The following is an 18,140-nucleotide window of genomic DNA, read 5'->3' as shown; positions in this document are numbered from 1 at the left end:
CAGGAAAGAACAGGAGCGAGACTTCTCTTTAAAAGGCATCCTGTCATAGGTAGCTTAGCTAAACATATGCAGGAGGAGTGAGTGGGAACGTTTTGTCGTAAGCAATGTACCAAAGCTTACCTACCAATCATTCCTGAAATAAAGCTGCATATATGAAAATGGTGTTTCTTAAACAAAAAAGAAAAATATATCAGCAGTTTTTCCTGAGTAATTCCAAAGTAGCCAGCCTTCCAGCTCCCCCCCCCCCCAAAGAATCTTCATTGTCTTTGTACTAAAAACCTAGATCACAGTTAAGGCACAAACTAATCAGCTCTGTTTAAAACTAGGTCAGCGCTGCCTATAAGAGAAAAATGAAGAGGAATTTAAAGGGGCTCTAGGCTAGTTAAGGACCTAAGACAGCTAGCACATATTCTTGTCTCTATCTGCCTTTTTCTTTTAGCAAAGGTGCTTTCCAGTTTTTTGTACTTCTTGCACTTACTGTGGTGGAGTCCAGGGATTCCTTTCACCCTCCTCAGAAGGTTTTTGGCTCTTTTTGCTATGTTCACAATCTGCGGAGCATAAATTTTAAGTCAAATCTTAGACTACTGCAGGGCGAGGAAGACCCCAGAAGATGATGAATAACCACTGATCTGCAGTCTCAACATTCTCCTTTTTAGAGATGGCAGATTTTTCAACAGAAGTCCAGACTGCAATTTTATCCAGTTGTTACACCACACTTTTGTCCCCACGTATTAGCCTCACAAAAGCCCTTTGACATAGGCTAGACTGAGGGAAATTGATTGAATCAAGCTCATGCCGTGCATTTGGCAACTTAATGAGAATTTGAACCTGGGGTTTCCATATTCAAACTCAAAACGCTCTAGATAATGTGTCACACTGGCCTTAAAAAGAGAGAGTGCAATATAAACTCCACTTTTCACCTTTAGGGTAATATCCTGGATAGACTTTGCCTGCCTGAAAACCCAGCTGGCAGGATTCAATTTGCTCTGCAGCCTTGCCTGGGAAAGGAATATCAGATTTGAGAGAGCAACTTACTACAAAATAAGCATCAGGATTTCCTTTTCTGTTATCACCCACACTGGAAAAGGCATGGGTCCCTGCTTTCTCTGAAAAATGCATGAACTAGCCTGCTGTCTGTCCCCATCAATTTAATTATTCAGGAAGAGTGTCCTGGGCATTCTCCAATGTAGCCATCAGACTAACTATCCTTTGCAACGTAACTTATTAAATCGTGTGCCCTCACTTTTCACAAACCACCACCACCAATTATCAGATGAGTTGTTCTGGCCATTCATGTCCACTTTAAAGGAACTAAATGGAAGATGGACCACTGTGAATTGAAGGTGGGTGGAAAAAGTAGTATCTGCTCATATCACTTCATTGCTGCTAAAGTTTTTACAGGTGCTTATAGTGTTTCACCTGGAGAAGGAACTGGCAAACCGCTCCAGTATTTTGCCAAGGAAATTATTGCCATGGAGAAGCTTTGAGAAGAAAGTGAGTGTTTCCAAGGCATGCTGTGGTTCATGGGGTCACGGAGAGTCGAACATGACTAAACAACAAACACAATAGTGTTCCACAGACCTGCAAAAGTGGCCAGAGTTGACCAGAAAAAGGTATGTATGCACGCTATGAAAAGCAAAGCCTCTCAAGTTAGTTACAGCTCTCTTAAAACTGTTGTCTCTCTCCACCCTTAATGTGTCTTACTGCCTTCTACAAAAGCTGAGGAGGCTGCATGTCCATTTTTTAGGAGACCTGCTCCATCCAGGCACTTGGAAATCAGACCAGCCAGACAAGCAGGGTTTGGTGGCCTCTCACAAAGAGTAGCAGGTCACTCTGCGCAAGGACTGTGCCATTCTAAGGAAGCCACAGCCACCTTCATGATCTAAATGTGACTATGGTGATGTGGGGGAAGCTTGTATCTCCTGGTTTTTATTATGGTGAAAATTGAATAAATGTTTTCCAAATGTCATGAAAATGTAACTCCATTTTCAGTTGCTGGAAACAACAGGAATGTTTGTCCCTGGAAGTGGGGTTCTCAGAGGAGAGATGGGAGGCAGCTTGGGTCCTCAGAGGGAAATAACATCAGCAGAAAAAGTGTCATGAGCGCTGGCCAAGTTTTTCTCAGAGTAGACCCATTGAAATGAACATTACTAACTTAGGTTCATTCGTTTCAATAGGTCTACCCTGAGTAAAACCAACTTGAATGCCACCCGTTGTCTTATGGGGGGGTAGGTGGTAGATGGATTTTCACATGAAGGATATTAATAAAATTAATTGAGCTATAATTAACACATATCAGCAGCATGCTGAAATCAGCAACAACAACAAAAAAACCCCACCCAAACCTCTTTCCTTGTTCTTTGGAGAGAATGAATTTGTTATAGTACTTTTCTTCTGAAGGGCTATTCTTGCCCTTCCAAACCAGAGGGCAAGAAGCAAAAAAGAAAACACCATACCCATCTCCTGTATTGTGTCTACTCTTTTTTGTTACATTGATGGTGCATTTTTATGATCAGTGTGTCTGGCTGCTGGCGAGAAGGTTGGTGGTTCAAGCCCAGCCAGGGACAGCTGTGGGCAGGATACCTCCTGCGTTGCAGAAGGTTGGGCTAGGCGACTCTCAGGATCCCTGGCCGCAGCTGAAGACTTTGGGCAGGATTCAGCTCATGAGCCCCGAGAGTGGAGCCTCACGCAAAGGCTTCCGTTCTCCCTGTAGTGTGTTCAGTTCAGAAACAGAAAGAAGAGCAAGATTTAAAATCTGCCACCGACCCAAAATGTGCTACTTCAACACTCCCATTAACACCACCACAAAGCCTTAATTTAGTAAAATGTGACTCTGGGAAAAAGCCATAGAATCCAAAGTGGATGATCCAGCAACTAAGGAAGGCTGCTGCCTCTACTATTATTTATTTTTTGTAAAGGCTTTTCTCTAAGTGTATGAACATCATGTTCTGTGGATGTGCAAAAAGTAAACACGAATGTACTATTAGACATGGTTTGTACAACAGATTCAAATGGAAGTGTATAATAGCTTGTAAATATATGAATTGACCCATACCCAAACCCACACAATAATGATGATGACAGTGAATAGATTTAACCTTGCATTGAAGGTTTTATGTTTTTGTTTTTTTAAAAAAAATTGTAATGTTTTTTTGAAGAGCAGATGTTACTCGTTTCAAACAGTTCTGTTTCCTCTGTTACACAAACACACACACAAGTATAATTAAATAATTGGAACTATATAAAAATAGCAAGAATCAAAACTTACACCATTAATAGGTTACCCTGACACAAAGAAACAAATAGGTTTTGATTTAATTAGACAAGTTCAATGCAGTGCTAAACGACAAAGAATTCTGTGTAGTGGCTCCCCGTTTGTGGGATATTCTCCCCAGGGAGATTTACCTGGCGCCTTCATTAGACACCTCTATGTGCCAGGCAAAAAAGCTCCTCTTTAGCCAGGCCTTTGACTGATAGACATCTAACATCCTTTTAAAGTGTGTTGGAGAGGGGGCGGGTTATTAGGTTATTTTTTGTTTTTTTAAATGTATTTGGTGTTTATGTTGTAACTGCCCTGAGACCTGTGGGTATAGGGTGGTATTCAAATAAGAAGACGACTAGGAAAACATCATAGGTAATAACTGAAACACAATGATGGTAAGTGTATACCAGTTTTTCTATGCTCAGACTGCAGTTAAGTCATCCTTAATAGGACTTTTCTCTCTCTTTCTCTCTCCCCCTCTATTCCTTGGTTTATATTGCTTTCTGTACAACCTCCCCATTACTCTGCCTCCATCACCTCTCTCAGATTCGGATGTTCTGGCTTCGGGTGTTCTAGCCTGAGGGAGGCTAGTCTTTTAGGGCACATCATTTTAAGGGGTGAAACTTAATTTTTGCAAATTTCTTCAGTGAGGGTTCTTTAAAATATGTTTTTGGGTGTGAGGAATTAAAATCTGCTATTAGTTTTGCATTTGGACAACATTTAGCTTCATGAGTCTGTTTGATAAAGAAGCACATAAACTGCTTTCGGAAAACCAATTTTGATTTTATCATCTGGGTTTTAATTTTACCATCTGAAAATGCCAGTTAATGCTAAATAATAATAATAATAATAATAATAATAATAATAATAATAAATAAATAAATAAATAAATAAATAAATAAATAAATAAATAAATAAATTTTATTAGTACATAATATGACTGCAAGTACTTGGCAAACACTTTTAATGATTTCTATGTAATTTTACACACAGTTTACATACGAAGCAAAACTAATTCATATTAATTTAACCATAATATCTTTTGAAACCCCCAAGTCATGTTACAACATTTTAGCGCCTCTCATTTTTAGAATTTGAAAGTTGAAAAATTCAAATGCCCTACTGGCCTGTGGTCTAAAAACTCACAAATTCTCTTCACAAGTTAATCTAAAAAAATAAAAAGGTATACAAATCCAGTTACGATATATATACCTTATTGATTTTGGCCACTGTCTCCAAGGAGTCTGTTACTGGTTAGGCAGCCTTTTACAACATAGAATAATATCCTGTGAACATATAAGAATGTAATGTCAGAAACACGCTGACTGCTTTAATTTGTTTACATATTATTTCCTCCAGTGGAAAGGTGATTTCGCCCCATTTTGTAAGAACAAAAACACATCCACTCCACTTTGTAACAAAACTTTTCCAGTGTTTGTTCCAGTATCTGCATGCAGACTAATAACCAGTGACTTTGTTGTTTTCAGTTTGTTCTTCTTGTAACAGGTTAAAGATTAGAGAGGGAGGCTCACCCAAGAAGGGGGTGATGTTCCAATCCAAGGAGCAAATAGGATAAGGAATGTGACCCAGACTTGTCATATTACTGTAAACGGGCCAAAATAATGAAATCAAAAGTTGGTGATAAGATACAAGAGGAGCTGCTACACATCCGAGCCTAGAAGAAGAAGAAGAAGATGGAACATTCTGGCAACATCTATCCCAGCAGCTGAAGAAGACAAACTGTGAATGTGCATCTGTGTCTACAAAACATGGACCAAGGTCAAACTCATCTTCCCAGTTACCCTTTAACGTCTGTTGAGATTGACACCCAAAGTAATCCATAATTCAACCAGGAAGATTCCCTCAGCAATTCTGAGGACACACATAAACTGCCCCTGATCCTGAACATACAAAATAAGGATGATCAGGTGAAGGAGGAGGGGTTGTTGAAAGTGTATAGCAATCTATGGGGCGAAAATACAAAGTGTACGGCAACGCATAAAATGATTTTGTCTTGCACTTAAGGGAAAAAGGCTCACTATGAATGACCAAGGTGGGGGAGGGAAGGCAGAGAGTGAGCCCTGGTTCTCACAGAACTGACCTCCACACTCTTTCCCCTCCAAAAATGCTTGAACCTCTTACATACTGTATTTTTCACTCCATAAGACACACTTTTTTCCTCTTAAAATCCAAGGGGAAATGTCTGTGCGTCTTATGGAGCAAATGTGTGCTCCCTGGGGCTGGCGGTGGGGGAAAGCCGGGCTTCCCCCACCGCCAGCCCCACAAGCTCGGGGAGCAGCGGAAAGGGAGCGCGCAGCCTTTCCGCTGCTCCCCAACCTGCTCTTTGGGGCTGGGGGTGGGGGAAGCCCCGACAAGCTCCTGAGCAGCTCTGGGGTAGCCCGCAAAGCCTCCGCAGGGCAGCGGGGAGCCTTCATCTCGCTGCCCTGGGGAGCCTTCATCGCGCGGCTTTCCCTGGCTTTTGCGGGAGGTGGGGGAAGAGACAGAGCGAGGCTCTCTCACTTCCCCCACCTCCCGCAAAACCTCCCAAGAGCCGCATTTTTTTTATTTCCCCCCCCCAAAAAAAGTAGGTGCGCCTTATGGAGTGAAAAATACAGGTAATGGTTCATATGGAGGCCCCACCCATGTGATTTAATTCCAGGGGCGCCGACTTATAAAAAATATTGGGGGGGGCGGGGGCCCATACCGACTTATAAAAAATATTGGGGGGGCCCAAGACCTCCAAACCGCTGCTGCTGGGGGAACGAAAGGGGCGAGCCCCGGGCTGCCCCGACCTTAAGTGAACCTGTGAGGGCCCGCCCTTTGCGGCAGCCGATTGGCTGCCGCCGTGGGCGGTGAATATTAATGAGCTAGGGGAATCCCCGCGAGATTGTTGATGGGTCGAGAGCCCGCAACCCCACCCCCTCTCTAGATCGGGAGTGGCTTTGTTTTAACTCATTACTGAATGTATTTTAAAAGGTAACTATCGTCAAACAAGGAAAATAAAAAATACCAACATAATTTTGTGATTTTACAAAGCATAATATAACTAATAATTTTCTTAAATTATTGGGGGGGCAGAGCCCCCCAAACGAATTTTTGAGGGGGCTCGGGCCCCCTCAGGCCCCATGGAGTCGGCGCCTATGTTTAATTCTCTCCATCAAGTGTTGCAAACAAAATCAGGTGATCCTACAGTGTCTAGCTCACTTATTCTTCCAGGCACATGGCAGGGAGGGGGGCACCCACCTCCTCCTCTGTTTTTTTGAAGGCCCCACCACCACCAATCAGCAGAATGGGGGAGGAAGTTGACTCCAGTCTGCCGATGGGGCTTCCGTGGATCAAAATTAACCAGCCAAACGTTGTCTACAGGTCTCAAAGTATAACACGTACAGAACTAACAATACAAAACATTTGGTTTGTCATACAGTAAAGTGTTACTTTACCTCTGGCCCAAGGAAAATGAAATTCTGGAAAGCAGTTTTTCTGTTTTTAACTCTTTTTTACTGATAATGTTATTCTTTTAATCTCTTTGTAAACCACTTTAAGGTGATTGTTGTTTTTCAGTTAAGCAGCATATAAATTTTATGAAATTCCTTCCTCACTCCCATCCGTGTCACAATTTGCGTGCCAAAAAGTACCGTAAATTTCGCTCTATAACACGCAGATTTTTTCTCCTAAAAAGGAAGGGGAAATGTCTGTGCGTGTTATAGAGCGAATGTGTGGTCCCTGGAGCCGAAAAATCAAGCAAAAATCAAATTGCGGGGCTGCACGCTGCACAGAGAAGCGAAACTTGAAAAGAGAAAGCGGCTGCTTTCCTGCATTCTGCCTCAGGGTCTTACTGCCCACCCTTCTCTGTTTCCTTGCTGTGTTTGCTGAAACGGAACAAAGAGCAGGGAAAGCCCCTCCCCTCCAGGCAAGCTCCGGTGCTGCTGGGGGAGAGGGAGAGAGAGGGGGGAAGGGAGGGAGCGAGGGAGGGAGGGAGGGAGGGAGGGAGAGAGAGAGAGAGAGAGAGAGATGGCTGGCTGGCTTGGGTGGGGGAAAACTTTTGCCTTCCTTTCCTCCCTACCCCTCTCCTGCATTCTTAGCCAGCTGCTTCTCTGCACACCCCTCTCCTGCTCCTTGTCCCTTCTGTGTTTTTCCTTCCCTCCCCACTTAAAATGTGGTTACAAAGCATAGATCCTCAGGATCTTTGCATTGGGTCACCCCAAATTCACCATCAGATCACATAGCATGTCCATGGCTACAGCCTGCCCCCCCAAAATCACGCACCCACTGTTGCCTGGGGCTGCAGTGGTGCAAAAATGTGGTTAAAAAGCATGGATCCACAGGGATTCTCAGGATCCTTGCATTGGGTCACCCCAAATTCACCATCAGATCACATAGCATGTCCATGGCTACAGCCTGCCCCCCCAAAATCACACACCCACTGTTGCATGGGGCTGCAATGGTGCAAAAACGTGGTTAAAAAGCATAGATCCACAGGGATTCTCAGGATCTTTGCATTGGGTCACCCCAAATTCAACATCAGATCACATAGCATGTCCATGGCTACAGCCTGCACCAAAAAAATCACGCACCCACTGTTGCCTGGGACTGCAATGGTGCAAAAACGTGGTTACAGAGCATGGATCCACAGGGATTCTCAGGATCTTTGCATTGGGTCATCCCAAATTCACCATCAGATCACATAGCATGTCCATGGCTACAGCCTGCACCAAAAAAATCACGCACCCACTGTTGCCTGGGGCTGCAATGGTGCAAAAACGTGGTTAAAAAGCATGGATCCACAGGGATTCTCAGGATTTTGGCATTGGGTCACCCCAAATTCACCATCAGATCACATGTCTGTGGCCACAGCATGAAGCCCAAAAATGATACATCCACTGTTTCATTCAGAATGTTTTTTCCCTTGTTTTCCTCCTCTAAAAACAATGTGCGTGTTATGGTCAGGTGCGTGTTATAGAGCGAAAAATACGGTAGCTAGAAATCTGGGCAAAGGCAAAAATGTTGAACATAATAACTTATAAAGGAGGCTTGCACAACTTCTTGCCGAGCACACTCAACACAACCCACTTGCAGACCCTCCAAGTGTCCCCATTTTCCAGGGACGTCCCTGATTTAGAGAAGCCGTTCCAGTTTCTGATTTGATCCTGGAATGTCCTGCTTTTCCTTGGATGTCCCTATTTTCATTGGAGAATAGTGGCGGTATGGAGTTATCTGACCACCGACCCATCTGAAGGCTTTTTAATGTTTAATGTTTTTATATATGTTGGAAGCTGCCCAGAGTGGCTGGGGCAACCCAGGAAGATGGTGTTGGGTATAAATGGAATGGGACGTCCCTATTTTCATCAGATAAATGTTGGAGGGCATGCTCTTGCTTTTTCTGCCTGTCTGAGGCTGCAGTGGCGTAGCGTGGGTTGTCAGCACCCGGGGCAAGGCAAGTAATTTGCGCCACCTAACCCATGGATTTGCGCCCCCTAACCTGTGGATTTGCGCCCCCTAACCCTAACCCCATATGTTGCGCCCGGTGCGGCCGGCCCCCCCTGCACCCCCCACGCTACGCCACTGTGAGGCTGTGAAAATGGAGAGGGCTTCTCAGGCAAATGACAGTTCACAGGCTATAGCTTTGGGTGACATTCAGTTTGGTGCATCACATGTTATTTATATGATGTATACAAAGACAGACAAAACTTGGATTACGGTATTTGGAAAACTGATGGCTAGTATTTAGCTTTTTAACAGGATATTATTTGATTTATATAAATTATCATTCATTATATAAGATATAGAGAGACCTGGGTGGCGCTGTGGTCTAAACCACTGAGCCTAGGGCTTGCCGATTAGAAGGTTGACGGTTCAAATCCCCGTGACAGGGTGAGCTCCTGTTGCTCGGTCCCTGCTTCTGCCAACCTAGCAGTTTGAAAGCATGTCAAAAGTGCAAGTAGATAAATAGGTACCGCTCTGGCAGGAAGGTAAACGGCCTTTCCGTGCGCTGCTCTGGTTCGCCAGAAGCGGCTTAGTCTTGCTGGCCATGTGACCTGGAAGCTGTACGCCGGCTCCCTCGGCCAATAAAGCAAGATGAGCGCCGCAACCCCAGAGTCGTCTGCAACTGGACCTAACCGTCAGGGGTCCCTTTACCTTTATATATGATATAATTTTACTTCAGTTTGTATCACGGGCCCACCTGCTCCCAATCCACAGAGCCAGTCCAACAGGATATCATGGTCCCATTTTACCAAAACCTGCTGAGAGGTTGAGGAAGATCAGCAGGGTCACTCTCCCATCTCTCTCTCTCAACAGAAACTATCCATGAAGGAGACCAAGATCCGATCCACATTAAGGATCGCTTGGAGTGGCTGTTTTTCCTTTTCTTATTTTGCAGTGTTGCTGCTTCCTGGCTGTTCATGGTATGGATCACATGGCAAATCCACCAACCCCAACTTATTCTACTACTTCTGCTTTGATATTCCAGAATTTTTCAGCCTCACTTTTTCGTTTGGGTTGTCCTGGCAACTGTTGATTTCCATGTGTGCCAACCACTTGTTAATATTACTGTTTTCAGTGGAAATAACTTCAGTTCTGCAGAACTGGATGGGCACCCTTTTCCCTCACCTTCCCCCCCCCCCACCTGAACCTGAATTTGTGTGACAGGAAGACAGTTTGATCCTCATTTTATGCTCCATGACCAGACAGTTGTGATAATTTCCTTTTGGATACCACTTCTCCATGCAGCTGGGGGAGAGGAGAGAGGGTGGGCAAGATGCCACTGTATAAAAAACGGAATGGAATGCATTCCAGATATTTCTTTTCTCTCTCAGAATTTGGAGCTTTCTTACTAACATTGACATTTTGTATTCCAAACTTGTAATGTTATCTGAATACTGAGATACTTGTTTCCTTGGACAATCATGCAAGTGCTGACTTTTCTCTCTCTCACGTAAGCAAACTAAGATTTTAGAGGGATTTTTTGTAGCATGGTTTGCTCTTTGTAACAACCCTTCCTTTTTCTCTACAATACGTTTTGATAGCCAACCAAAACTATATTTGTTCTACTTGTTTGTTTTTATAGTCCATTATGCAAAATAGTTTCCTAACATCAAACATCTCCATTGAAGGGATATTTTGCCACAAATAATTGCAACATCTCACAAGAATGTGGTTGGGAGCAAGGGGAGCCCATCCTGGTTTGCCTTCAGAGAACACCTTGGCCAACTCTAGGATTCTAATTGCTTCAAACTTAGGTAAATGAGATGCTTGGGATGCAGTTGTTGATTTGAGTACTTTTTTGGCTGCTAAGAAGTGCTATAGATTTTTTAAAAATAATCTGTTGAAAAAGTTGTATGTTTGGGGGTTTTTGTGTCAAGGGGCAATAAGCACCACCTGGAAGCTCAGAAATTTATCTGGTGCATTAGTGGCTTTCAAATAATGCTGCAAAAGCAAAGGGAGCCAACCGACAATTGTCTTAACTACTGAGGATTGGTTTTTTTTGGGGGGGGGGGGCCTGCAATAGATGAGAATGTTAGGGCATTATAAAGACAATCCCCAGGCTAAGTAAAAAAAAACTGTACTGCTTCCATGCCCAAGCCTTCAGATGCATTCTCCATCATCTTGAGATTATTTAAATTAAATAGATAAATGTTTGTCTAAATTTAAAAGAAAAAATAGACTAAAAAGCAATGGCAATGTGTACATTGCAATTCATTTTCCTCATCCATTAAAAGTGTGCACATCTCTTGTGGAAGAAGACCCTGTTTAAAATTCAGAGCAAAGGTGGACTTCGCTGGCACGACAGAGCTATAGTGGCTATTTTCAAGGCTGAGAACATCAGATGAACCCAATGATCAAACTGCTGTCAGCTGAGCAACAGAAGCAGTCAATGTGGAAGAAGCAGAAAAAACACAGCAACTCTTCTAGGTTAGCTGAGTTTCCCTAATCGCAGCTGAAATCCAAGAACTGCTCCTTAATTTTCTTTTTTCTAAAAACAGTGATTTTGAGGACCCAATGGTGTAAGAATAGAAAAATGTGGTGTCAATATAAAAAGAAATAAGAGGCATGAACTTTAAGTATCCAGGCTAGCAATAACTGCATTGTCTTTCTTATGAGTCCACAAATATTACTGCTCAACAGATTTGCTGCCTGCATGTTGGACAATGTTTTCCAAACTTCTGATAACTGAGATGCATCTTTTTACCACTCTATTTAGGGTTGTTGCCAGTTAAGAAACTGTATTGCACAATGCAATCAGGCTGAGCTCCCCCCAAAGCAACTTCCACTTTTGGTTTAAAAAGCCATCCATTTACGATTGATTTACATACCGTGGTACAGCCTTCTCTTTTCTTTGCAGGTGGAACTAGAGAGGGCACTGCCACCTTGTGGCCATTTCCTCTCTCCACAACCACCTAAAACCAAGCAGAAAAAAATGGGAGCGCTTTGGGAGAGTGCATAGCCCTGCCTAACAATATTGTAATATAATATAATGAAGCCTGGGAGTTGTAATCCATCAACATCTAGGGACCGAAGGCGGAGAAAGGCTGATCTAAACTCTCATATCCCAGCTCAGTCACTGAGATCATCTGCAGGAGTGTTGCTGGTTGTCCTCTGAATTGGTGAGGCTCATTTGACATCAACACAAAATAGAGCCTTTTGTGTCATCACCCCAGCCTTGTGGAATGCTGTGCCAATAGAGATTTAGCAGGTGCCTTCTGTATGAACTTTTAAACACCTGCTGAAAACTTTTTTTATTCTGCCAGCTCCATGCAGGAAATTAAAAATGTATCTTTCCATAAGAGTTCGTTGGTGGTCTCTCATTTTAAATTTGTAGTATGTTTTTCTTATGTATATAAATTATTGTAAACCGCTTTGATATTTTTTATGATATAGCATTGCATAATTTTAAACATAAATGAATGAATGTTGGGGAAAGACCTCAAGCACTGATTTCTACCTGTTTTGCAAAAAGTAGTGCCTGGAAGTGGGCACACAAGCTAAATTTGAATCCAGCCAAGATGGAGGTGAAGCTACTGAGATATCCCAGTGGTCTTGGAGTTATGAATTTGCCTTCTGCCATTGGCTGTGTGACCAGATGCAAAAGAGGAACAAGCTCCTGCACCTTCAATAGTTATCCAGAGGAGGAAATTTCTGCAGGTGCAGCTTGCAGATGTTTGCAACACCCAAGATAGGAACAGGTTATCAAACAGTGTCTCAAGTGTTGTAGTCCCAAAGAATCCTTAGATTCTGTAATTTGAGCCCCAAATACCCACCCAAACGCTGCCTCCTGCACCTTTTTTCATGTTTTGGCAGCTTTTTTGTAACACTATTTGATTAGAGGGAACTTGCTTGCTACTCGAACCATCTGCGCTGCAGAAATAAACACATCAACAGTCCAATGATGGGGGAGAAATATGATTCAGCTCCCATTTAATCTACCAAATCCAAAAGGTGTTCAGGGGAAATTAAGGAAATTACACATCTGTCCTGGGTAAAATGATGGAAAGATAAGATGACATTATGAAGCATATTCAAGAACAAGTCTTGCTGAAGAAGAATCAAGATGGCTTCCACCAGGGTAAGTCCTGCCTCACTAACCATTTAGAGTTTTTTGAGAACATCAATAAGCATGTGGATTGGGGTGATCTGGTGATCTGGTTGGGGTGATCTGGTGGGCTCCTGATAAGAAACGCTGGCAGCATTGGGGACATGTGCAAATGATCACCCACAAAAAGCTTAACAACTCATGGTGATCGCTTGAAAGAAGCTCAACAACCTTTGGAGCAGTCTCTCCAAAAAAGCTGCTGATCGCCCAGATTTTTACTTCTTGAAATGTGGCAATCTTATTATAAATTAAGTTTAGGTTGATAAAGGGATCTCTCCAAATGGGATGAATAGGTTAAAATGGTAAATGCAGTTCAGTATAAGTAAGTGCAAAGTGATGGAGAGTGGAGCAAAAATCCTAACTTTTTATATACACGTATGGGGTCTGAGCTCATGGTGCCTGACCAGGAAATTGATCTCCATGTCATGGTGGATAGTTTAGAGAAAGCATAGACCTAGTTTGTGGCTGCTGTGGGAAAAAGGCAGATTCTTTATTTGGGATAATTAGGAAAGGGATTTGCAACAAAGTTTGTCAGTATCCTTAAAGGTTTTATACAAATCTATGGTTCGACTGAGGTTGTTGATATTTCTTCCAGCAATCTTAATTCTGGCTTAGGATTCATCCAGTCCAGCCTTTCGCATGATGAATTCTGCATATAAGTTGAAAAAGCAGGGAGACAATATACAGCCTTGTCGTACTCCTTACCCAATTTTGAACCAATCAGTTATTCCATATCCAGTTCTAACTGTAGCTTCTTGTCCCACATAGAGATTTCTCAGGAGACAGATGAGGTGATCTGGCACTCCCATTTCTTTAAGAACTTGCCATAGTTTGCTGTGGTCGACACAGTCAAATGCTTTTGTGTAGTCAATGAAGCAGAAGTAGATGTTTTTCTGGAACTCTCTAGCTTTCTCCATAATCCAGCTCATGTTTGCAATTTGGTCTCTGGTTCCTCTGCCCCTTCAAAATCCAGCTTGCACTTCTGGGAGTTCTCAGTCCACATACTGATTAAGCCTGTCTTGTAGAATTTTAAGCATACCTTGCTAGCGTGTGAAATGAGTGCAATTGTGCGGTAGTTGGAGCATTCTTTGGCACTGCCCTTCTTTGGGATTGGGATGTAGACTGATCTTCTCCAGTCCTCTGGCCACTGCTGAGTTTTCCAAACTTGCTGGCATATTGAGTGTAGCACCTTAACAGCATCATGTTTTAAAATTTTAAATAGTTCAGCTGGAATATCATCACTTCCACTGGCCTTGTTATTAGCAGTGCTTTCTAAGGCCTATTTGACTTCACTCTCCAGGATGTCTGGCTCAAGGTCAGCAACCACATTGCCTGGGGTGTATGAGACATCCATATCTTTCTGGTATAATTCCTCTGTGTATTCTTGCCACCTCTTCTTGATGTCTTCTGCTTCTGTTAGGTCCTTACCACTTTTGTCCTTTATTATGGTAATTTTTGTACGAAATGTTCCTTTGATATCTCCAATTTTCTTGAACAGATCTCTGGTTTTTCCCATTCTGTTGTTTTCCTCTATTTCTTTGCATTGCTCATTTAAGAAGGCCCTCTTGTCTCTCCTTGCTATTCTTTGAAAATCTGCATTCAATTTCCTGTATCTTTCACTATCTCCCTCGCATTTTGCTTCTCTTCTCCCCCCCCCCCCCCCCCCCGCTATTTGTAAGGCCTCGTTGGACAGCCACTTTGCTTTCTTGCATTTCCTTTTCATTGGGGTGGGTTTTGTTGCTGTATAATGTTGCGAGCCTCCATCCATAGTTCTTCAGGCACTCTCTCCAGAAAATCTAAATCCTTAAACCTGTTCCTCACTTCCAATGTCTATTCATAAGGGATTTGATTTAGATTGTGTCTTACTGCCCAGTGGTTATTCCTACTTTCTTCAGTTTAAGCTGGAATTTTGCTATAAGAAGCTGATGATCTGAGCCACAGTCAGCTCCAGGTCTTGATGGCAGAAAGTGAGGAGGAATTAAAGAACCTTTTATTGAGGGTGAAAGAGGAGAGCGCAAAATATGGTCTGAAGCTCAACATCAAAAAAACGAAGATCATGGCCACTGGTCCCATCACCTCCTGGCAAATAGAAGGGGAAGAAATGGAGGCAGTGAGAGATTTTACTTTCTAGGGTTCCATGATCACTGCAGATGGTGACAGCAGTCATGAAATTAAAAGATCCCTGCTTCTTGGGAGAAAAGCAATGACAAATCTAGACACCATCTAAAAAAGCAGAGACACCACCTTGCCGACAAAGGCCCATATAGTTAAAGCTATGGTTTTCCCAGTAGTGATGTATGGAAGTGAGAGCTGGACCATAAAGAAGGCTGATCGCCGAAGAATTGATGCTTTTGAATTATGGTGCTGGAGGAGACTCTTGAGAGTCCCATGGACTGCAAGAAGAACAAACCTCTCCATTCTTAAGGAAATCAGCCCTGAGTGCTCACTGGAAGGACAGATCGTGAAGCTGAGACTCCAATACTTTGGCCACCTCATGAGAAGAGAAGACTCCCTGGAAAAGACCCTGATGTTGGGAAAGATGGAGGGCACAAGGAGAAGGGGACGACAGAGGACGAGATGGCTGGACAGTGTTCTTGAAGCTACCAGCATGAGTCTGACCAAAGTGCGGGAGGCTGTGAAGTGGCTTAGTCATGCTGGCCACGTGACCCGGAAGCTGTATGCCGGCTCCCTCGGCCAATAAAGCGAGATGAGCGCCACAACCCCAGAGTCGTCTGCGACTGGACCTAACCATCAGGGGTCCCTTTACCTTTATATATGATATAATTTTACTGATCCAAATAATTTTTACTGATGATCCAAACTTTGTGTTGCTGTTGTCACGGTCCGTAAGGAAGAAGCACCTGCCTGATAGTTAACTCATTATCAGGAAGAGAAACATAACAGTTTCTGCAGTGCTCACACACACGCTTTGAGCCTCTGGGCAGCTGTCCAGGTCTGGTCTGGGCCCTATGAAGGAATTGCAGCAACCTCTTCCAGCTTATATACCCTTCTCTGACAGGTTGCATGCCCAGAACCTGAGACTCCTGCTGCACAGAAATTGCCACTGCGCTTCCCTCTTCAAGCCCCTCCTGGTTCTAAGAGACAGTGGTGCGGGGGGGGGGGAGATGGGGGATTTAGTGACCCATCCTTCATCCGACCCATCTTTCTTCCTGCGCCACACCCTGCTGCAGGGCAGGAGTCGGGAGCAGGGCAGGAATAACTCAAAAGGTGTCAGTGAAGTTACTCTTTATTCAAAGAAACAAACCAGCTCAGGCCTAGTGAGCACAGCAACTCTTCCCAAGAGATCTTGCCCCAATGAGGCAGCTGTGACACTGAAGGTCCCCCACCTTTCCACAGCTCCCTGTCTTCTCCTTCCCCTGGGTCCTTCCCACGCAATCTGAGATTCCTGGCGCCTTGTCTGTCTCTGCTCTGCCCTCTTCATTCCTCTACAGGTTCTGGGAGACCAGCAGGAGGGCAGCTGGTCACAGCAGGAGTGGGAGATCCCCTGGCTTCCTCACCAGCCCGACTCATTTCTGCCTCTAGGCCCCCCTCCTCTCCAGCCTCTGCCTCAGCCTCTATTCCTAAACTGCTCTCTGCCGCAGATTATTCCTGGTCACTAAGCCCTGTTACACTTCCGACACCTCCTCCCCCCAGTCTTCTCTCTCTGACCACTCCTCTGGCTCTGAGTCTTCTTCCCTTGCGGGTTCCCCAGCTGGTGCCTCCCACCACTCCACCCCTGCACACCTTTCTCTGCCTTGGACTGCCCTGCCTCCCCCTCCTCAACTGGCTCCTGCCTTGTGGATTATGCCAACCCCGTAAATCGCTGGTCCCCTCTAGTCACTCCCCTAGTCCTCTGCTTCAGGCTGATAGGCAGGGCAGCCTGTGTGAAGCACTTGCCCCTCCCTCCCTGCCACTGGGAGTCTCTTGCTCCCTCACCTTACCTCTCTGGGCAAGGGAGCCGAAGCCTTTGCGCATCTGCCACCCCTCTTTGACTCACCCAATCCCTACCCAGAGTGGCAGGGTGTTAAGTGTAATGGTTTTAACTGACACAGAAATGAATAACGGCTAAAGGTATATTGCAGAGGTTTAACATGGGTTTTTTCCATGGGGCACTTGAAGCTCTTGCTAAGTTAATGATTAACTAACTGATTGTTGTTCTCTGAGTGTTGTAACCTTAGATCATGCGAGAGGTATTGGGTTACAAAATCTCCATTTTGAAGGGAGTTGCCTTTGAGTCTTTGTCTCCCAAACTCAATGGAGTGAAGATGTAAAAGAAGCTATCCTTAAGGGAGAGCTAGCAGTCTGTGGAGAGAGACATTTGCTTATAGGTCTGTTTGGATTATTTCGTGTTTTGTAAGATGCTGAGCCTGATGCTGGACAGCACAAGATATTGTATGGATATTTTAGACGTATCATTTGATGTATTCTGTTTTATTTTAAAGAATTCTATCAGTAAAAGTTTGAATAATATTTTAATGGGTCTGGACAATGATTTATTCCAAAAGGAGTCAGTTCCTATGCTTCCAGTCACTTCAAATGGCACAATATTAATATCTGCAACGCAGGTCAGGGGAAGGAGAGGAGGAAGTGACAGCTCTGGTCACTAGCATGCCTGCAGCCCCATTCCCAGGTGCTGGTGGAGTGGGTGGGGTCCTCCCTGCTGTGCCATCCAGAAAGTAAGCAGGCAGAGGCAGCACCTCTGCCCATTCCCGCTGGGCAGTGCCATGGGGTCCAGCCCCCCCCCTGCTTTACAGGCCTGAGGACAGGGAGATTGGGAGTTCTCCAACTTGGGTTCCAGGACGTAGAAGAGGACAAGGCTTGTTCACTTTTCAAAGTTGCAGAAATCCCCTCTTCCTACACAACACTTTGTGCAGGAGATCCGCCCGCTTTTGTGCACACGCACACACACACACATCCCTGAGATTAAGAGCCTCATACTCTACTGACTAGGGTCCCCAAAGCATGTTGTCAGCCCACAACCTGGACCTGGTGCCACCAGGATCCCACTGCATGCCAAGAACCCAGTGTGGCATGCCTCATTGATTCCTACATTGCCCTACCCTCCACATTTCTCTGATGAAAATAGGGACACTCTATTCTCCATCAGGGAGCTTCTTCTGCGTTTGATCTCACTGCACACATAGACATCATATACACATCAACAATGATCACCTTGAGCCAATGACAACCTCTCAACTTCACCTACCTCACAGGGTTGTTGTAAGGAAAAAATGTTCAAGGAAAGGGATCATGTATTACACCTTCAACAGATAAATGGAATGAAATAAG

Source organism: Podarcis gaigeae (genome assembly GCF_964106915.1).
Source record: "Podarcis gaigeae genome assembly, chromosome: 7".
Lineage (NCBI taxonomy): Eukaryota > Metazoa > Chordata > Lepidosauria > Squamata > Lacertidae > Podarcis > Podarcis gaigeae.
The sequence above is the reverse complement of the archived record's forward strand: the minus strand, read 5'-3'. Positions refer to the sequence as shown.